The sequence below is a fragment of the Ambystoma mexicanum genome, chromosome 2q, assembly GCF_040938575.1.
Source record: "Ambystoma mexicanum isolate Mex_15411 chromosome 2q, UKY_AmexF1_1, whole genome shotgun sequence".
NCBI classification, from domain to species: Eukaryota; Metazoa; Chordata; class Amphibia; order Caudata; family Ambystomatidae; genus Ambystoma; species Ambystoma mexicanum.
The window spans coordinates 1,146,079,225-1,146,102,725 of NC_090924.1; the positions used below are offsets into that span (position 1 = coordinate 1,146,079,225).

At 43.6% G+C, this 23,501-nt stretch overlaps 1 long non-coding RNA gene across 1 annotated transcript in view; it reads left to right on the forward strand.

Moving 5' to 3' along the window:
* Nucleotides 1-202: 202 nt before the first annotated feature.
* Nucleotides 203-23,501, forward strand: part of LOC138570007 (uncharacterized) — a 222,037-nt gene continuing 198,738 nt past the window's right edge. The window contains exons 1-2 of the long non-coding RNA XR_011303376.1: nt 203-282; nt 9,038-9,113. This is a non-coding gene — a long non-coding RNA (uncharacterized lncRNA). The remainder of the gene's footprint in view (nt 283-9,037; nt 9,114-23,501) is intronic.

Consider the following 23,501-nt stretch of genomic DNA (forward strand, 5'->3'; position numbering starts at 1 on the left):
ATGTTAGCAATTTTGAAGGACTTGCAAGTAACATATTCCAAATACCATACAAAGCCTGCACAGAGTGAAGTGAAATGCGCACATGCACTGGGTTCAAATATGAAAGGAGAATGCTCTGACAAACGATGCACAATGAATGTGTGCAGTATCAGCACTGCTATCAACACACAAAGTAATTCATTTTGTTTTTTTGAATCGCAGTGAAGACTACTCTCCTAAGAATCAACAGCATCTACACTGCAGACGACATATCCGAAGAAACCTGCTCATTTTGCAAAAAAAGTAAGTGCAGTACTACCTTTATATTGTAACTACTCCTCAAAGAGGCTGCATGGGCTATTTGTTTAATTTGGGCACCAAAGCAAACATTGATTTCTGAACCATTCTACCTACAAATATCCATTTATTGAACAAAGAATAACAGGCAGAATGGCTCACAAATCCCTGTGTGTTTGGAACTCAAATAACGTACGTAATCCTTAGAAGTTTAGATTTAGAAAAGTAGTTTGCGTTGCAAGTTTATGGCATTTTGTTTATTAATAATGCTTCTCATCACCACTAGCCCACTTTGTACTCTCATCTGAAGAACATTGTACTAGTATACAAACAGTAAAATAGCCTTCCCAAATCATTGCAAGAGTTAAATGCACATTCACACACCATAACAAAGAGCTTCCCCATCAGACTCGTGCACGCATGCACACAGCACACATACATTATACAACAGACCAAAGTATGCCTTCTTTTTTTGAACAGACGCTAAAGAATGCCTACCAAAAAGCAACTCCGTATAAAGGAACGCAGAAGTGGAGCAAATAAAAAGAAAAGTGCCCAATCTAAGCATCCATCTGTTGTACAGTTTGTAGAGAATGTTGGAAGAAACCAGCTAATGCAGTCGGTTAGCAAAACAAAAGAAGCTTCCACTACCGAAACTTTACATCCTCCATCAAAATGTGTCACAAAGCACACAAATGTTGGCAAGAAATCTGCTACCAGTGCAGCTAACAATGTTCCTACTAATCCTGATAGTATAACAAGAACCCATAGTAAAAAAAAAAGTATTTTATCAAAAATGTTTCGGCACAGAGTCCTTCAGAATCTACTAAGAAGAGGACCTTGGTCATCCTCACCCCTTAAAACCTACCGTAGAAAGTTAATCCTACAAGCTCTCGTGGACAGTGCAATCCTTCTGAAAAGGAAGTTGTTTATATTAGTGTTAAATAGGATGAAAGCACTAACAAAACTAAGTACCAAACTACAAAAGAAACTCAGCAATAAACGGAATATGAACAAAAATATTTAATTTAATGTTTGTGGTGATGAATAGAGTCACACAACAACCACAGAATCATATTTTAATGAAGAAGCATACATACAAAATCAAACCAACATAATTGCCATCCATAGCAGTGGACGAGGGTATGAGAAAATCAATACTACCATCATGGAACAAGAAACACTGCTTACAAAAGTATCCTCTGTAAACTCGGAATTACCTCTCAGTTCAGCAGAACTACACCCTCCAGTATACAAATGGCCGTGCACATCAATGTGTGCCATTCCAAACAAAGCTTTCAAATCTTTACGTCAGTTCCTCAATCAGTATGTAAAAGGTAAAGACAAAAGTAAAATGAAAGTGTTGCAAAATATGGATAGTTGTCCAGTGCGCAAATACACAGGACTACAAGGACATTCATTAGCCTGCATTTCTGGGCCTATTTGCAAAAGCACCTTCCATGATATCAAAAGGATATCAATACATCATTCAAGTGTAAGAAATCTAGCGTATAAAATATACTATGCAAAAACTCCAGCTTCAGAATTAAGCTATTTAAATAACACTCTTCTGCATGGTATACCCAACACTTACAAGAAGAAATTGACCGTTTTCAGAGAAAGTATTTTGGAAGTGAAAGCCACTTACAAAATGCAATAGTTTTAGAACATAGTAGTAACAATTCTGCACATAGCAACCTTCTATTACACACATACATAAAAGAAATAGTTACATTTAAAAGGTCATCGGCTGAAGTACCAAACTATGTGTGTGTTGCCGCAGAACGTTTTACAAAAGGAACACAAAAAATGTAGACACAGCATATAAAATAGAAGACAATGACGACTCTAAATGTTTTGAATTAGCTCTCTACCTTTAAGCAGAAAACAAATATGAACTAACTGAATGCCTAATATGTTGCAGTTACTGTACTACAAAATTAGACAACCACACTGCTTCACGTGCTATTACAAATAATTTGGAATTGTTCCCACTACCAAAAAATCCTGCAACAACTCAATTTGTATGAGAGCATAATCATTCAAACAGTTCACCCATTTCAAGCAATTGTACGCCTTCATCCAAAAACAGCAAAATTCCTCTGAATTGGTGAAAGGCATTCATGGCAAAGTAGTTTATTTGCCATTAGATCTAACGGAAACTGTACACACTCTAGGAGTGCAACGTTCAATAGAGCATTCTTTAATAGTCTTGGTAAATGGTGTACCAAAAAAAAATTCGGCAACAACTTGTGGACTTGCATAAAGTTAGACAAGCATTGCAATATCTAAAAGACAGTAACGAGTACTACAAGGAAATAAATATTGATGAAAGCTTGAGGGAAACAACTGAAATAATTCAAGAGCCATCAGAAACTGGACAATTCGAACTTCTGGATCCTGCTACAGTATCCACTCGTTTGGACCATTACACAATTCATCCATTGCATTCCAATGAAAGCATAGATGATGCATTAGAAATTTACCAAATTCGACAAACCAAAGGTCACCAATGAGTATATGGGAATAAAGTATAGAAGCACATGCTTTTCCACTGCTATTTCCTACTGGCAAAGGTGGAAGATACGATGATAGACCCACTCAGATTGGGGCATCAGAATACCGCTCTTTACGAATGTATTCGCAAGATCACAGATTTAGACAAAATGTTGAATACATATTCCACCTACTCTATGAAAGTGAATTGGCATACTATGTTACGGAGTTGCACACATTTTGAAATCTGGAACCCACTTTCAAAATATGTCCGCTACGCAGTTAATACAAAAAGTACAGGAAAAAGATGAGGTTTTACAATCAAGTATAACAAATTTGTTTACAAACGTGCGTGGTACAAAGGAATACTGGTTCCGACGGCACAGAGACGTGCGTTGTATGATCAGAAACCTTGGACCACCGACTTGATTTGTTACGCTAAGTTGTGCAGAATATGCATGTGAAGATTTACATGAGTTCCTACGCATAGCAAACAGCAACAAAAACAACATAGATATATTAACACCTGGGGAACTTTGCTCTCTAGAGCCAGTTAATGTGTCAAGATATTTCCATCATCGTTTCAACACTTCTTTTGGAAAAAAGAATATCGAGCGAGAGGAGCACCACATATTCACATGCTGTTATGGATCAAAGGTGCACCGAAATTTGGTCACGACAGTGATAGCACTGTTTTGCAGTTTATCCAAAAATATGTCACTTGTGGAAATCCCTTCACAACAGACACATAGTGAGCTCCAGGGGCAGATTTTACAATTTCAAAGACACGAATGTGGCAAATATTGTCGCCGCAAATACAAAAACAAAGGTAAATACTATACCAAATGCAGCTTTGGTTTCCCTAGACCAGTTACAGAAACAGGTGAAGTAAACAACTTCATGTCATCAAAATATATCAATGATTACAATGCAATCATTGCCCTCTTATGGAATGCAAACATAGATGTGCAGTACATTGCAGACAATTCAACTGCTGTTGCACGATTGTCATGATGCCTACCCCCGGAGCACCAGGCCAGGCCCAGCACCCCCGGGAGCAGGCATCACGCCCCCGGGTAAAAGCCCAGCGGCCCTTTATAGGGGCTCTTTGGGCTCTGTCCTGGCGCCATTGGCGCCAGGCTCATGTTGGACATCAGTCCTGGCGCCATAGGCGCCAGGCTCATAAGGGGAAGTGTTTGGTGCACTTACCTGAAGCAGACCATGCTGCACACTCACCTGATGCAGACCATGCTGCATGAAGAACCAAGCCAAATGAGGCTTAGGAGGGACTATTTTTCTGAAGGAACTATTTTGTTACTTGGGTGGGGCTGTGGAAGAATACTCACCTGGAACTTCTTCCAAAGCTATTTAAGCCACGCCCGGACAGCCACACGTGCTTCGCGTTGTTCTGCATCCCAGCAGCTAAACGCTCACCGTGTCTGCTCCTGCACCTGGACTCCAGCCACGCCCGCCTCAAACCTGTAACACCTGTAAGGAAATAAGAGAAGAGAAAGGTGAAAATCCAAGAACTTATTCAACCTTCTTACCTGCATCCGGAATCTTCACGCCAGCATTCCTGAAGGAAGACTTCCATTTAAAAGCACTGCGTTGCTCGCTGCAGCGCCATGCTTCACTCACCTGTTACCGAGACGCCGCCCGGCTCCATCGTGGCTCTCATCACCGGTCGCTACATCTCTGCACCCAGGGGAGAGAAGAATAGACAAAAGGTGAGCAAGGGAACACAAGAGGAAAGCCGAATTTTCAGCCATATTACTTACCAGCTTTTCTTGGTGAACAATTCCACATCTCGGGTCGGGGCGGCATCTTTGGCAGGTACCGCACCCCGGCCCCTATGGGGAAAGGACAAAAGACATTACTGGGGAATTATAAAGACATTTAGAGGGGTCGCCCTCATCACTAACTCACCTGATTTTACCACCAGCAATTTAACCCCTCAACACATCGCCTTGTTCTGCACCTGAAATAAAGGACAGAAAAAACAACATAAAAGGAGGCTCACACTTGAACTTTTGCATCTTCATACTTAGGGCGTATCGCTCAGAAAAGTCAAGTGGATGTGCCAGCGCCATTCTGAAAACCAGTGAAGTAACTGGACGAACGCGCGCCCCTGCACCAGAAGCAGGATGGAGAGTTCATCCTTCCAAACCATAAGGTGAGCTTAAAACCGGGGGTTTTGGAGGAAGTCGGAGAAGAACGAAGGGGTAAAAGGGGGGAGCAAACACACTATTCAGCAGACAGTTAATCCCCTTTCTCATCTGCAGAAGGATATTCCTACGGGCCAGACAAGCAAGATTTGGAGGTCGTGTTCGATTGGTGGTCCGAATCCTGCGCATCACGCTTGAAGAGGCCACAGCAACCCAGACCAGACCAGCGCCTCCGTGGCAGCCAGGTGAGCGTTACAACGATATGTTACAGCCTACTTAACAAAAGCAGAAAAAAACAGAGCTTCAAGACCTCTGGGATGACCTAGCATCAGACAAAACATTATCACAGAAATTGTACAGCTTAGGCTTAAAAATGCTCTCTCATAGAGAATGTAGTGCCTACGAAGCAGCAGATCGTTTAACCGGTACTGCTTTGTATGGTAACTCAGACAACATAGTATGGCTAAGTCTAGGTCCTGCAAAATCTAGAAAAAGAGTGCTGAAATCATATGAGGACATGGGAACATTTCTGGCAATTGTTTCTAACAGCCAAGACATTCTAAAAAACAATTTACTGGACACATACTATCCTAACAGGAGTAGCACTTTGGAAAGCATGTGTCTATTCCACATAGCTCAAAACTTTGCATACAAAAATAATGTAAAACCTGATGAAAGCAAACGTACATATAGAGTGACCGATTGTGAAGGGAGCTTAGTGAAACTTACCAAACAAAGCTTAATTGATCATGTAAAATTGTCATTAAAAACTCCTCAACAGAAAGAACTATATTACATGTCTCTGTTACAACTTTTCAAACCATGGAGAAAAGAGGAAGACATACTAGAAAACTATGACTGCTATGAAGATGCTTTCAAAGCAATTGAAAGCGCTACCACCAATGTGAACTTTACGCAGTACAAAATAATGTTACACAATGAGCAGCAACAGGAAGAAGAACTTCATGCCCAACTAGATAAGGACTCTTCCGACAGTAGTCAACCTTCTGTAACAGGAAGTCAAGAACAACTAGGACAACCACTAATAGCAAATGAGGCAGAAGTAGCTATGGCAGAAGTAGAAAACACCATGTATCAGTATCAAGAAGATACAGAAGACTTAAATGTACAACAAGCAAAACTTAACAAAGATCAGCGCACCATTTTTGAAGACGTAACAAAACAAATTGTACATGGTGTACAACATGAAAATAAAGAATGTACCTGCCAAAATTACAAACCTATACTGCTGTACGTGAGTGGTGAAACTGGATCAGGGGAAACATTCTTAATCAAAATCATCGGCAAGTTCCTTCAACAATTGACAAACAACAAACTGTCAGCTGTTGAAACGGCCCCCACAGGTTTAGCTGCCTATAACATAGGCAATGTCACTTTACAAGGATTACTACTGCTTGCAGTAGAGCATCAAAATAAATTAAGACTATTACAAACTATCTGCAGAAGCTGCAATGGAATTACGCAGAGTATTAAAACAAATGAAAATGCTACTAATAGATGAAGTAAGCATGGTCTCCAACCTAATGTTGGCTTTGATTCACCTCAGATTGCAAGAAGTACTTAAAAGTAACAACGAAGAACTCTTTGCAGCGAAACACATTATCTTCTACAATTAACACCAGTGAAAGGTGAACCTATTTTTAAAACCTTAGTCCACAAACTCTGCCTGAGAACTGTTGGTAGCATAGGTAATGTCAACCGTTGGCAACATTTCCAATACAGAGAATTAACTGAGAACATGCGGCAATCTGCAGATCTCACTTATGCCAACATCTTAAAAAGTATTAGAGTTGGTGTACTATCGCAAGAAGCACAAGTTGTACTGTAAAACCGGCACATTCATGCACTTTATGGCGATAATGCTTGTGCAACTGACGTTATTGAACAAATAGGGCACAAAAATGTCAATTGTATGGCCTTAATGCCAACTCTTGCAAGCTGTTTCAAATCCAATGAAGCAATGTTAAAGAAATGCAACCAATAATGGAAATTAGCGCCACAGACAAACTAGACGTACATAGTTTGACAGTACCCATGTGTGAACAAGCCACAACAAGACTAAATAGTTTAGAAAATGCAATCTCCAACTTAGCTGGGTTGGAAAAAATATTGAAATTATCCTTAAATTGTAGAGTAATGCTTAAACGTAACCTTGACGTTGAGCAAGGGCTAGTTAATGGAGCACTAGGTACAGTTGTTGGCTTTCAATCATACCCACGTGACAGCAACATTCAGTTTGTCAATATTCGCTTTGATAAAGTTTCAGAAGTGAAAAGGATAGGGCGCTCAATTCCTTCTCTTCAAAGACATGTATGTATGTATGTAGAGAACAATTTTCTTTAACTCTTGCATATGCAGTTACCATTCTTAAATCCCAAGGTCTTACCCTAGACAAAGCATTGATAGATATAGGAAACACAGGGTTTAAGGAAGGCATGAGCTATGTAGCATTATCACGGGTACGTACACTTGACGGTCTATTGCTAATGAACTTTGATGCAAGTAAAGTGAAAGCTGATATTCCTTGCTTTCTAGAATACAATAGACTGCGTTCACTGTACACCCCTCATCTGAAACAATATCCTGTTCCTGATAAAGTAAAACGTGGTAAAAGAAAACTAAATGAAACAAATGCAACAGAATCCAACAGCAAATTCCTAAAAGAAAAGAAGCTAAAGTTTCAGCAATTACCACAAACAAAGAAGAACCTATTAGGGAATGTAAACCAGGGCCGTCGGCAAAGAAGGAACAGAAATTCCGAAAAATGCACTCAGATACAGAACTAGCTGGTCCATTCAAATTTGCAAATGAACGTGGGATAAATTGCTATGCAAATGTAGCAATGGATATTCTATTTCAATTGCCACCAATTGTTAACAATATTTACTTGCACAGTACAGACCAATTGTGTTTGCAAATGTTAGTGCTTCATAGAAATGCAACAAGCAATCCTGACAACACATACAGTGTTCATGGAATACGGCAAGAATTGGACGACTATGCTGGAATGGTGAGATTCACTCTGAACTCACAAGAAGATCCACAAGAATTTCTAATGTACTTACTATTAGTATTTGAAAACAAAAGCATACCTGTAAATGAAATCTTCCAGATTTCGTACATGTGGAAACATACATGCACTCTCTGTAGCAATGTGATACAAGAAGAAATCCCAAATGAGCGATGTGTGTATGTTTAAATACCAAATTGTGAAAGCATTCCATTTTAGCAACTTGTACAGAATGCAAACCATGGCAGATTATGTACTATTTGCATTTCAGACAATTGTTCCACCTTAATGATACTATCACAAAGTGCCTACATAATACTTATGCTTCTACGTTATAATGCAGATGGTACCAAAAACGCCTGCAAACTGACTGGATTCACACACAGTCAAGTGTCACTTGGAAGAAAACCTTTACAACAATAGGTATAATCTACCATGCAGGAACTACAACCAATGCAGGTCACTACTCTGCATACATTAAAAAGAAATGTTGATGGTTCGAATGTAAGGATAGCACCATTACTCTAAAGCAAAGATTGCCACCTAATCTTACAAATGTGTATTTAATCTTCTTAAAGCCAAAATTTTACAAATAATCTTTACTTCAAGATTGCTAAAAAATTATGCGAAAACGACAAATAGTTAGAATACGCCAATAGGTATCTAACAGCCGAAGAGGATATAACAAAGGCACAAATAAATGGATATCACAGACTTGTAGGAACAAATGCACAGTTAGAATACGCCTACAGGTATGTAACTGTTGTTAAAAATCGGCAGGAAGGCACCAAACATAACATTAATCAGAAAGATGAAGGAAACACTTGAAGGAAACAAGGAAGTAGTTAGTACCATAGGAAAAGAAGGGTTTATTTTAATCCGACAAGGATTTTTTTTTCCCCAGACCCAAGGATTAGAAAAGTAAACACAGAAACTGAGCACGATGCACAGTACACTGGTTTGTAAACTAAATATGAGGGTAAAAAAAAAAAGGTAAACTGTCTATTATGCAATGTAGTAAGTTTTCATAAAATGCAAAGACTAAAATACCCTTTTTCTTTTATCACAGAAATTAAAAAAGGGATACTTCCGCCAAGTACGGAAAGCATTTAAAAAATATAAGTGGATTCTGAACAAAGTAAGGAGTAAGTATATTGGCAGTCATTTTCTACACATGCAAATGTACACGTCTAATATATGCTATTAGTATGCTGCAGTGGCTATAGTCTGGCCCTTGCATCTTCAGTGTCTAACGTATGACCTACGCCTTACGACCAAAGTACAAAGAGTATACTTCCTAGCCACAACCATTGCTGCATATCCAAACCATGTTCCTTGTTAATTAGCTACTTATAAATGTACTGTTGGGACCATCGTCTGCAGCCATGCAACCAAGACATTAGTGCGTGCACACAACTAACGCATTATACCACTCCCATATTCACTTATAACTCCACTGCTCATGACTTCAGTCTTGGGTGCATGGCCTTTGGTCATGCAACCAAAAGTGCAGTGTCTCCCCACAACCACCTCCAGTGATGTGTGGTAGTGGGTTTTTTTCTAGAAGTGTGGTATCCTTCACTGCTTTTGGCCAGAGGCTTCACTCCTAGCTGTATGTCCATAGATATTACATGGGATGGGTGTGTGGTGCCTTGCACGTCCAGTACGGACAACTTTGTTGTTGAGTGCATGGCCTCTGGCCATGCACCCAAGACTGCACACACTCCCCACAACTTAGCAATCGATACACAATACTATGGGTGTATCCATGGGTGTGACATGCTGCGGTGGTTGTGGCCATGTGGCCAGGGCCTATAGTCTTGGCAGTAAGGCCTTCGGCCGACGGCCATACATCCAAGACTCTAGGCCCTGGCCACAACCACAGTAGCATGTCGCACCCATGGCGGTGTACTAATTAATATAATAATACCCATAGGAAAAAATATTGCAATTATGGCATGTTGTCAATTTCAATGTTCGCTACCACTACGCGTCTCCTTACAACAGTAAAAAGTTTCATGTGCACTGCATGGACTGAAATCCTACCGTTATTACACCCCTCATTTTCTGTGCGTACAAGATGGCCATAGAAAATACATGGTGAAGACCGACCCCCAGAACAAATGCTTTGATCACCCATGTCTTACTGGCTGAACCTGTCCCAACGCTCTGTGACACAGCAAAAAAGTTTTATGAATATAGCATGTGTACGCTGGTTGGTGCTCCGCTGTCGGCGGCCCCAAGATGTTGGGCGGAGCCAAACAATCTGACGAAGAACACGTCTGGAGGCAGCCAATCGGCAGAGACGTTGCATGTCCGCGGTCATGACACAAGCCCATTAGCCAATCGTTATCTAGTCTGCGGAGCGGACATAGATATCACACATTTTTTGAGACATACTTTTTGGTCATTTTAAAAACAAATACTGCACGGATTGTCACCAAATTTACAAAAGCACCCTTTCTGGACCAAGCCGCTATACCTGCCGCAAATTTCATGAAAACCCGTCCAGCGGTTTTATCTGTAGCCGTGCGCAAAGTTTTTCCCCATTCAGTCTATGGGAAAAAAAGACGTTTTGGGACCCCCCCTATAACTTCCCGCCCCCCCGGACCAAACATCAACGAACTTTGGGCCGTGGCCGTGTAATTAATATATATATATATATATTAATACTATATATAGTATATAAAAAGGCCTTTGAGGAACTAAATGCCGGAAGGGGGGAGAATTACCGTATTCCTCTCACCTCTCTTCCTGGACAACTGCAGAACTTTGACTGGAAGGAAATTCCCGTTGAGGGGACTGCAGACTTGGACATTATATATACACACACACACCCCCAACTTTCCCATACTTCGGACTTCAGTCTCTCTAAGGCCTTTGAACCGACAGCATGTTGGGAACATACCCATGGTGAACGGCGCTCTACAAATAATGAAATTAACTTTTCATAGATGTTGTCCTGTAATGTTGGCGCCCTACAGTGTGCACAAATATCGCAGTCCAATCTCGAATCACAGCCTCTTATATTAATAGGTTAATGCAGAGAAGAAAAAAATGTACTAACTCCCATTTTGTACTATTTTGTACTGTCAAAGTAAGATGGACACAAGTGATCACAGTTCAAGGGTGTTTGTTAAACTGTAAAATGGGTGAGATAAGCGCATAATCTAAATCTAATATGGGAGAAAGCTATGACCATCAAATAATAATAATAGAGTACTAGTGGAGTCTAGTCAAATTAAAGGGCCTATACTAAAAAAAACGATTGCCAATCCTTACCGCTATACTACAAAAGAGTGTGGGATAATGTTCACAAAGAAAGAATTGTCACAAAATGATAAGTTGGTATGGCATGGTTGGGGTCTCCCTTCCCTAAGTTTGAAACATGGGACACAGCGGGACTCTCGAGCATGGCGCACTTCAGGGCTTCTCCGGCCCAAACTCAGTTCCTTTTCCAGTATCTGGGCCTTCTGTACCCAAGTCCCTTTGATACGAAGTCTCTTCCTTCTTTACGGTGGGCAATTTCTCTTCGCCCCCTGGATCCCCCTCAACCGGGCTCTGATCCCTTTCACAACGTCAGCCTCCCTCCATCAGGCTCAGACCAACATCACACTGCGGACATCCCTCAGTCGGGTTCATGTTTGTCATCACAATGCAGTTCACTTAGCTTTTAAATATTCAGGAATCTCAATATCTTTTTAAACAATTCTGCAGATGTGTCATGGTTACGGGCCAAAGGCATGCCTGCAGGCCCTCTTTCTGTGTAGTTCATAAGGATAGGTGGGGAAGACAGTCAGGAGTGGCCCGGGTTAAGGCTTTGAGAACCCAGAGCATGTCATCAGGGAAACCCTATCATCCAATCACAGCCAAGAGAACTTCTGCTTCCCCCCAACATAGACAAATGTTCCCAGCACAAAGCAAGCAGCGCAGTCTAGTCTCTGGGCGTGGTTGCCTATATAAGCCGCGCCCAGAGACCAACACGCGTTTTGTGTAAATTCTGTATCACACGCTTACCCGGACTTCTCCGCTTACCTGAATTCCCGTGTGGACATCTCCACTTACCTGAATTCCCGTGTGGACATCTCCACTTACCTGAATTCCCGTGTGGACATCTCCGCTTACCTGAATACCCGTGTGGACTTCTTGGCCGTCGGCTTGAGGTGGAATGAAGAACTGATAGCAAGTAGGTCTCCGGTGTCGCTCGCCTTCGTTCCACAGCTCTCAAAGCATACCAATACCTGAAAAGGAAAGCATGAACAGGTGATTTAATAACCAGCTTGCATCGGAGCTTGCTTTGCTTTCTTCAAAGCGTAAGACATCGCTCTGAGACCTCTTACAAATACTCACCTCCGGTGTGCGGTCTTCCTCTGGAACTGCTCCTTCTTCCGTCCAGCACCTCCCGGAGCGGACCTGGGAAGAGAAAGTGAAGACAAGGTTAGAGTCGGAAAACATCGCTCAGCACGCTCGCCGCATTTAGGCTGAAAATCACGCAGCGCAAGTAACCCGGTGTTACCCAGTGAGGCAACTGGGGAATCAAACTTACCTGGTACCAGAACTTACCTCCTAGACCAACTCCGAATCCAGTGAGTTAACTGGGTTCCTGAACTTACCATTGGCACAAGGAAACTTACCAGTTGGGCAACTGGTCCTGAACTTTACTTGAACTAATACATACCTGAACATTAGCCGTTACTAGCGGCCATCTCGAGCTACGCCCTCCGGGCCCCAGACATAGTGCCCCTGCAAGAGCAGGATGGAGAGCTCACCAAATTGAACTGAAAGGTGAGTCATACCCTAGGTGAGAGGGAAAACAACACTGCTGGTTTAGAGGGTACTGGGAAGAGGGGTGGGGTTAGGGCAACTCTCCCCTCCTCTAAAATGTTACCTTTCTTGGCAGATTGTCCTTCCAGCAGTAGTGGGCAAGCAGGAAATAAGAGAAGAGCCAGTGGACACCATCGCTCCCGCAGAGGCTCAGGTAAGCGTGATGGGGGTTATTGTCTCCCCTTTACTTAGGTCCCTCTCATCCGGGCTCAGACCTCCTTTACCTGCTTTCCAAAACACTTGTCACTTTACACAGAGACTTCAGAAGGGCGGGCACATCTCGCTGGGTCACTCCATGTTTCTATGACAAGTGTAGGTTTCACTTTATCATAATTTATGCAGTGTTCCCCACAATACTACAGTTCACTTCACGTGTCATTCTTTTGACTGTACAAGGGGTTTAGGCTTGACGCTTGTATGACCACTTTGACATTTCACACCGGCCTACCCTAGTGCCTCTTGGTTCTTATAGCTTTCTCAATTCACCATATCCTCCTTGTTCAGGAACGGGGCCTTTGTTGGAGTCTTTCGAAGGAGCGCCCATTTGGCACCGGACCACTCTAATGTTGATACCTCATTTGTTCACAAAATACTTTTGTTTATTATCTTCTTTTCTTTGCCACTGCAACCTGGAGTATTAACAAAGTCTGGTCCCCGATCAGTTTCTTCTGACTTACCGACTGTGCTGAACTTGCTGGCCTTTCTCCCACTGGAGTCAGGGACGGTACCACAGCTGCAAGCTCTTTTCCTCGCCCTGGCTATCAGTGCGGGGAGGGCTCTGTGTACCATTGACATCTGTCACACCAATCACCAGCTGCGTTGCCCGGTCTTATGGTTCTTAAATTGAAGGCTTTGCGGGTCTGCATTGAAAAGGGCAGGGGCAATTCCCTCTGAGTCGTCCTTTTGGTTTCCACTGCCCTTCTCATTCGTTTGAACTGCTGTCCCGGATATTGCTGCTTCCTTGTTCAAAGTGTGCTCTCGTACTCTTTTATCCCTGTGGGCAAGGGAAAGGGCCATCGGAAAGGGGGTAGAGATTCTAAGTTTTGCGGTAGGATGGGGAAAAGGTGTCATAAGAAAGGGGGTACCGCATCTCATCCTTCGGTATCCCACTTCCACTCCCCAAAGACCCCCATCCAGGTGATACTCCCGCACTGGTTGACCCCCCCCCCCGAACTGGATCCAATAGTGATGGTCGTGTCCTGGCACCTGGATGGCAGATCCCCGAGGACTAGCAAGTGAGACACCTTCAGGTTTCTCACACACTGTTCCAACTCAACTGCTCGTTTTGCCTTGCAAATACCCTGTTAGATTTTTGTGTTACTCTAGTATAAGATCTTTCCCCAGCTAACGGTAGCTGCAGTTTACCAAAATAACATAATCCTTTTTTTAAAAAAAGAGAGAGAAATGCAAAGAGAAATCGTAGGATCATCCAAAAATAAGGGGGCTTGTTTAGAGTCCTTCTCTGGGTCTTCTTTCTTTTCTGGGCTGGCTGCCAAAGGTGAAGGCAACAGTGTTGGGTAAAAGGGGCTATCCAAATTGAAGAAGAGGCCCATTGGGCACTTTCAGTGTTTTGGGGGCTTTCCCCTTCTTGGTGAAACAGAGGGGACCCATACTGTAGATGACCGTATAGGATGCCTTGGCCTTTATCACGCAGTTGCTAGCAGGTGCCAGTTGGCCTACTGCCGGTGTCTTTTATGATGGTGATGGATGCAGCGGTTTATTTCTCTGTGCGATGTTCCTTTATATATGTGAAAGTAAAATACCAGAGATCGGACAGTGTCCTAAACAATTCTGGCAGCATCTCTGAGAGGAAACACACTTCCTTATTAGTGGTGAGCTACTGGTTTAGCTCTGGCTTACAATGTGTTCTCTTGAGGCAAACCCATACACACTGTAGACTTAATTCAATGAATAACAGACTCACACTTTTAAGGCTACAGTCATTTGACTTTAATACGATAGTTTTTTTGCTGCTTTTCCCTAGTACGATGGAAACTTGGAAATCACTTTCACTCACATGCAAGTGCTTCTTCTACTGCTCTGCAATAGTTCGGTATTCAAAAGGAACTTGTGAATTATTTTCATTGACACACAAGTGTTGCTTCTACGGATTAGCATTTCTTTGGTATTCAAAGCTGTCCTCTGCACTACTTTTGCTTCTACGCAAGCGTTGCTCACTCGCTTAATGCCTGCTTTTAACACACAAGTGGAGACAGAGTGCTTCGCGGTCACTGACAGATTTTGAACTCACCGGGTAAACTGTGCACCTCTGTTCCCCTTGCCACTCACAGGACTTCTGCTGCTGTGGCTCCTCATGACCCGGAAAACTACTTTGTTTAGTCTGCCTTTGCTCACGCCACTTACAATTGGACCTCCTCTTGCTCTTGACGCCCTCTGGTGCACTCCAGCCTCTAGAGACAGCCTCAAGGCTCTCAGGTGCATAGCCTCCTGGATGCTTCCCGCTGCGCAGCCTCTGTAGAACAGGTCACACGGGGGGAAGCTTTCCTCCTGGATGCTTCTCACTGCGCAACCTCTGCATTTCAGATTTCAGGTGGCACAGACCCTCTCAGGACCGGTAGCTTATATCTGCCAAGCAGTGGTCCTGGCGACCATTCTCTCCTCCAGCTTCTGCATGGGCTGCAAGCACGAACCACGCTTCTTTTGCTTCTTACTTCCTCTGCTTTTCACCAACAGTGCCAACTCTATGGCCTGTAAACGATATTCAATCAACACTACAGCCAAGTCAATGCCTAGTCTGGGATGCTGAGGAAAACCCTTATTAATGTATTTTTATGTCTAGTTCAGTACTCTGGATGACCACCCTTGTATAACACCCCCCTTTTACAATCCCCCTGACCGAAGAAGTAGGTTTGTTTTGCAAATTAAAAGGTTTATTTGAGAATTTAAACATATATATACATATATATATATATATATATATATCACACGTTATAATAAATTAATATCTGATAGTACACTTAGACATATGCTGTTGATCAACAATGGGTAATCTGGCACTAGCACACTTCTTTACAATCAATGAGGAGTTAGTATAGGATGGATAAAGTAGCAAAAATACTTTTATGATTTCAAGGGAAAAGCAATGAGGAATAAAATGCAGTACAGAAATACTTGATATGATTTTAGCAAAAGATAAGATAATCACTTTTTCTCTGGCAATTCACCCCCCCTCCCCTATGCAATGTAAGAAATGGAAGAAGATGGAAAGAGGAGCACACAGTTCTCAGGAATTCAATCAAATGCAATACGAAATTCAGTCCCCCCCCCCCAGCAAGCTTAGAGGAAACAGGTAGGAGTTTGAAACACAGGCCCAAAATGCTTTTTAAATGTGGTGGCAATGGATGGAAAAATGTGCCAACTGATTTTAATTCCCTCTAGAGATTCAGGGTGAGTGGGAGATGCGTGTTGGTATTAGTTCAGGCTCACTTTAGCAATGCTCTGAGTTATTACCAGGTTGCAAACGGATTTTAACAAAGGAAAGAATGGAGCTGCTATTTTGACAAGTGGAGAAATTGAGCCAAAATCGCAAATCGCGGTAAATTTCGCGAGTGCGTAAATCGTGATTGCGGAAAAAGTATAAGGAGGAATACTTCAGAGGAAAGTTAAATCTCGTGCCTAGCCCAAACGGTTCCAGAGATACGGACGATTAAATAAGGGTAGATTTTCGGATTTAAAGTAAAACTCAATATGACAGGTGACCGCTTGCAGCTGCAGAATTGACAGGTGACGGTTGTGCAGCTTTAAAAATGACAGATGACACGATTTCTAGGAGGCAGTTCTACTTAGGTTAAAATAGTTTTGATTAGATTATTTTAACGAAGAGATTGGTTCTGCACAGTTCTGCTAGGTACTCACAATATAAATTTGAACTAGGCTTCGTCACGGATCTGGTCAACACGTCCGGCTGCGGTTCTGTCTGCTCGGCGGGTCAATCAGGCACCGGTTCTGCTCACAGCGATCTGGGTCAGCTCTGCTCTGCTGGTCTAGCCTCTCTGGATTCTGGATGTAACGCTGCTTTCTGGGTACTGCTACAGGTTCTTGCAAATATTCTCGGCAAAACTTCAAACAGCTCGCCCGGCTGTTGAATAGTTTGGTTAGTTTTGAGGCCTGCTGAAGAGGATTCAGCTGGTGGATTCAGGCCACAAATCTATTTCTGACCCAAATACATATTTATCTATGCACCATTTTTCTAATATTATAGGTCCAGTTAACATATTTTCTGTAGCACCAAACCATCCGATCCCTGTCTTTGTACGATGTCGTGTCCACTGATTACAGAATTCTCCCCTTTTCATCCAGATAACGACCTCTAAACCTTTCCAGATTTTACACAAATGTGCACCAGGGATATGGGTTACAGATGATAAAGTGTCAGATTTTTAACATGCATACATTTGGAGTGAGACCCTATTTTCCGCTAGCAACCCCCCAGAATACACCACAGGGTCCTAACGCCTCTCAAAATGTTCACAGAAAAATCACAAAAATAATATTATGTAACGCTCACCTGATTCCCACGGAGGCGCAGGTCTGGCTTCGAGTGCTGATGCTTCTTCAATGGTGAAGCGCAGGACTCTGAAGATGGACAGGAAGGGCCCTCTACTCTGGCTTCTCCGGCTTGCAGGAATATTCCCCTGTGCGTGAAAAGGAAGTATTACCTACTGACTGAGTTATGCTCAAGCCTCCCACTCTCTTCCAACCCTCCACGATACCCTTCCACGATTCCCCATGAAGTCTCACCTTAGGGTCAGGAAGGATGAGCTCTCCATCCTGCTTCTGATGCAGGGGCGCGTTGAAACCCAGTTTCTTCACTGGATTGAGGATTGATGGGAGTTCAGGTAAGCTTGACTATTCAGGTAAGGCTCTGTAAAAGTTCAGTTGCAAGTTCAAAAGTCAAAGCTTAATAATAATGTTCATTGTCTTTTTGCAGCAAGCGCTAATGCTTGTCTTTTTTCCCCTTAGGGGCCAGGGTTCGGAATGCCGGAGATATGGCGCCGACCCGAAGTGAAACGTGCAGTTCCAGTTCCAGTAAATGGCAGGTTAGTTCTGGATGAGCGCTCGGGAACTGTCTTTGCATATACTCATTCAATGTCTTTGTCTTTTTTCCCCATAGGGGCCGGGGTCCGGAAAATGCCTGGAAGCGGCAAGACCCGAAATGAAATGTGGTAAGTCTTATTCCCTTCCTTCTCTCACCTCTTATTCTTGTCTTTTTCTCTAGGCTCTGGGAAGTGGCTGTGTATCCGGATGATCGCTGCTGAAGATGGAGGAACCCAGGAAAGGTGAGTGAAATGCAGCGCTGCAGCGATCGTAACAAAATGCTTTTAAAAATGTCTTCCCTTTCAGGATTGTCGGTGATGTCTCCGTGGTGCCGATTTAGCTGGTAAGGTCTCTTGTCTCCCTTTGCAGGTGACCCAGGATGCTGGCTGGCGTGGCTGAAGTCCAGATGCAGGAGCTGACACGGTGAGTGTCCAGCTGCGAGGAGCAGAACAACGCGAAGCGTGAGTTGCTGATCGGGTGTGGTTTAAATAGCTTTGGAAGAAGTTCCAAAAGTGTATCCTTCCTCCGAACAGGTATGTATCCTTCCCCGACCACACCCGGGTGGAAAGTAATCCCACAGGTAAAGTAGTTCCATTCAGGCCTCAAGAGGGCCTGGATGTGGCAGCATGGTCTGCATCAGGTAAGTGCACATTAAAACACTTGAACACATGTCTAGCTTTATGAGCCTGGCGCCAGGACAGGGGTCCAACATGAGCCTGGCGCCAAAGGCACCAGGACTGCGTCCAAAGGGCCCCAGCTTGGGCCCGCTGGCACTCCCCTGGGGGAAATGATGCCTGCCTCTGGGGTTGCTGGGTCGGACCTGGCTCCTTGGAGGAAGGCATCATGACATATTACTTATATAATTCTGACAAGTCCGCACTATGAGTTATCTATCTTTCTAAAATTATGCCCTGGTCAAAAAGGGGCGTGGCTTCCCCCATCACAAGGTGGAATAACTGGTTTATCCACTTCCCCCAAGCCAGCTTGTTCACAGAGGCACAGCTGCCCCCCAGTTTCTCCCAAGAGGAGGCTATTTTACGACGCCCCCCATATAACATTTGCCTGAGTCCAGGACAGGCCTTTGTTCAACTCCCTGTAGTCCCCAGCTGCTCCACCCCCTAATCTAATCAGAGAGGTGACTACTCCTTTTGGCAAGGGGAAGAGTGGCTGAGCAGGTTTCAACTCCTGTCGGGGGTAGTTGTCAGGCAGAATCCAGTTTCATTAAGCCAGGTTTCAGCTAAATGTCACTTTTTGTTCCCAGTTTAAATCACTTACAATTTTTACATAAACATTAAATAATTACTTCCTTCAAGTCATTTCAGAATATAGTTTTACATTGCATCCACCTCTTAGCAAGTCTTTCCTTGGTCTGGTTTTGTTTCATTTGTTCAGTTTTACACAAAAGTCTGGTGGTTTTAAAACGCTGGCTTTCTGATAGTGGTGAGTACTGGTAATGCAACCATTTTTGGGATTAAGAAAATGAATTCCCCACAGTTCTGAGTTGCTTTTTTTGGCAATCAGCATTGCCATTCCCAATGGTTTCAGGCTACTGTGTGTGTAGCCCAATGGTGGTTTTAGGCAGTGCCCTCCTGTGCTCACAACATAGGCAAAAATGGGTGGCAGCCTATTCTTCATGTTTTTCCTGTGCACTCTCTGGGGAGTTCTGGCCATCATGATGTTTTCCATGCCAGTACTTCACAGTTTTATGGTAGGGCTTGTATGCATGGGTAAAAACATCCCACAGGCCTGCACCTGCTGGGACCTTTTAAGCCTCTCTGTCTCCCTCAGGTGTGGGTCATCTGCATTAATGAACTGACCACTCCTACAACACTGTACCTCTTCATCCCCAGAAAGCGTCTGCCTTTCCCATGCCACATGAGAGGGGTCCCAGGCCAGGTTTTCTGGGGGAATCATTGCTGATTCATCACAGTACAAACAAATTGGTGTGGGCCGAGTAGTGGGGAAAATGTAAATACCTGCTCAGCATTTTCTTCTTCCATTGTTCTGTGGTTCCACCTCGAGCTTTTCATTCTTTGCCTTAAGGGGGAAGGTGTGTAGTTGCTGAGGATTAAGCCGTGGTGTGTGTAGTGGCTAGGGATTGAGCAGTGATGCAATGCTGATGTCACTGATGGAATGATACCGTGCATCTTGTGAGTGAGGGTTCCAGGTGTGACAGTTACTGGAAGAAGCTGAGCTGTGAGCAGCCGGGGTGCTGATTACCAGTATCCTTTGGTATCCCTTGGTAGTAACTTGCTATCTCTTGCTAACCTGTACCTTTGTCATGTCCTAATCCGTACTTGAGATTAAACTACCACAAGCAACATCACAACAGAGAGGCCACCTTCTTGATTCATGACTACATTCCTTGCAACAAGGACTAGACGTAACAAAACCCTTGGACCATCCCTGAGAATTGGAGTATTTCTTGAGCCATTTGTGACAATACTCTAACAAGGATAATTATCACATTTATGCAGCCTCCTCGTTCAGTTTTTTTGACTCTAGTGAAATCTTGAAGACAAGAATAAAGCTCTCAGTCTTGTCAGGGGTACAATATTTACAGCACCAAAGAATGGAAAAGTGCAGTAGCCAGTGCTAAATAAATACAAAGAATCTGGTGCCCAGTTAGTGTTGATGCATGTCTCTTAAACTACCACTCATTTAATATTTTCTTTTTAACTATTCCTAACCCCCTTCCCCAGGCCCACTTACCTGATTGTTGCAGCGGCTGCTCCCGCTGCAGCAGCTACACTGCCTCCCTCTTTTCCGGCCATCGTGGTAATGGAAGAGGGGCTCCATATGGAGCCCCCGCTTCTACAACCATGGTGGCCATTTTAGCAAAGGATTTTCATTCATTGAACGTGACACGTGCTGAGTCAATTAATGAAAATCCATTTTTCTTTTAGCACCCTGGGTTACCGCTTTGGTAACCTACGGTGCTAATGGCATTATTTACCCGTTCCACGGGCAACGCTCGGGGCCGTTGCCTGTGGAACGGGTGCATAACTCCACATTCAATGGCTGACCCTTCTAACCTTCAACTGACCTGCTCAGAACACTCATCACTGCTAACATTCCTCTCACCAGGACACACCGAGAACATCACATAAATTGTTGCTTCAGCAGCATCTTTTAGATGCTACTCGTTGTGAGAAACCAGAAGGTGTTTCACACGCTAGTCCCTGCAGGTCTCTCTCAGGTGGCCAGGGCATGGCCATCACCTTTGGATCCAGACCCTGGGGGTGGACCAGTGCAGGAGGATCACCTGTGTGAGGGGTTTTGGGGAGTGAGAGTGGGACACCAGATGGCAAGATGCAGTATCCCCTTCTTTGTAACACCTTTACCCCATCCTACCAGGTAGGATACTTTGAAACCCAACACCCACCCCTTTTACAACACTAACACTTTCTCACAGACAGCCTGCTATGAGAGAAAACACCTGAACAGTATATTGTATTTGTATTGTATTTATTGTGTTTATATAGCACTTTACTCCAAAACACTGTACATTTTAACAACTGGATACATATAACATTATAACAGTGGAAGCAATTTACAATTATGAATCAGGCCATCAAAACAGTAAGTAGAGCAATTAAACTGAAAGGGAAGAGGGAGAGTAGTGCAGTAGGACTGAGAGGGAAGAGGGAGGGGTGAGGAGGAGACGGAGGAGGGAACCAGAAGGGGGTATAAGGGCGAGAATGGGGTGGGGGGAAAGGGAGAGAGATGATCATGGGGAAAAGACAAGAAAGGAGGGGGAGTAAGCAGGGGGAGGGCTTCATGGCGGGAGGGCTTCATGGCGGGGAATGGAGAAGGAGAGATTTAAGCGAGGTGCGGAAGGAGGAGAAGTTAAGTATAGAGCGGATTGAGAGGGGTAAGGAGTTCCAGTGCAGGGGGGCTATGAGCTGGAAGGAGCGGAAACGGGAGGGGGCACAAGGGGATGGAGGAACAGTGAGAAGGAAGGGGTCAGCTGAATGAAGAGAGTGGGAGGGAGTGTAGAAAGAGAGGGGGAGGAGAGATAAGGTGGAGCAAGACCATGGAGAGATTTAAAGACCAAGCAGAGGAAATGAAATTTAAGTTGAGAGTGAAAGGAAAGCCAGCCAAGGGAAGAAACGGAAGCAGCAAGTAAACCTGTCGTGTCCCAATGCAATGGTCAGGCAATTACTGACCATCACACACCTGACTTCCATTACACTTCGCCACACGGATAAAAGGCAGAGCATGGGAGAACACTCCGAGCGAGGGAAAGCACATGAGGAAACAGTAGTTCCAAGATGACAGTTTAACTAGAGAAGAAAAACGGCAAAACAGAAGGGTATCGCAAGGAGGGAAGTTCCCTTGACCTTTCTGACAAGGAACTGTTACTTTCATGAAACCTCAAGAATAGAAAGTGTAAAACCAGGAAACCAGGCTAAAGAATCCTGCATTGTGTTGGAGGTACCTGGGGCCTCCCGTGTCAATAATCAAGGCGGGAACAAGCGCCAGCTGCTGTGGTACTGTGCTTGGCTCCAAGAACAAAGCATTGTCAGTGAAATCAACACAGGCGATGAGTTGGGGAGACCGATACAAGACCAGTCTGTGTTGAAGCCAAGGTTGCAAGCAGCGAATTGTATGGTGAGTGCTGGAACAAACATTGTTAAACGCCTGTGATAAAGGGCGCAAGTAAAGTTGAACTACTGATAAGTAATTGAACTTTAAAAGCAAGGTACACTACCCCTGACAGTGGTCTGGCATCGCATGGGTGCTCAGTTGAAAGTCTCTGTAAGGTATCCAGCACGGAATTGGCAAAGTGAACGTGGGAAGCGAGCATATCAAGAAAAGAGCAAGTAATTGTGAATCGAAGTGGTGCTGCAACGGGTTGAGCAAAATCACACCCACAGGTGAAAGTCTTAGATTTCTGAAGTAAGGAGAACTTGTAAGTAGAGAAAGTTGGTCCGAGCCTGACAAAGGGAGATCAGTTGAAAGCTTTGTGTTAAAGAGGGTCTGAGCCCGGCAGAGGGGAACCCGGGGTGAATCGAAAATTATCCAAGAATTTGTACATGAGAATCCTGAGGAGAAAGGACATTTTGAATGTTTGTTTGTTGCATCAGGCCCTCTGAAGTAAGGGACTTTTACACAGAAGACCCTGATACTGAGATTTGAACTACATCCTCGTGCTAGAGAAGCCAGAGACTGGGCTAAGATCGAGTGTGCTGCCTTGTCGTGGGGAAGGGAAGCCAACGGCTTGAATATTCTAACATATAATTTCTTGAACAGTTTTCTTTTGCATAACATTGTTTCCCACACTATTTGTATTTAGAATTAAGGATTGGCAATAGGTTTATTAGTATAGTACCTTTTTATTTTGACAGACTCGACTAGGACTGCAGTATTATTATTTGATGTTCGTAGCTTTCTCCTATCTTTAGATTTAGGATTTAATATGCGTTATTCAAACCCAATTTAATTTCTATAAACACCCTTGAACTGTGATCGCGTGTGTCTGTTTTACTGTTTGCAGAAACAAGGGGGGTCCTGGGAGTCCCTCTGCCGGCCAATAAGTTCCGGTTTTGAGAGTCTTAACCAGATTCTTTTGCTCACTATCTCTTTCACAGAGAAATATCCATAACAGATCAGTCTTTGTTCTGCCCTGGGGCAGTCCAGCACCGAAA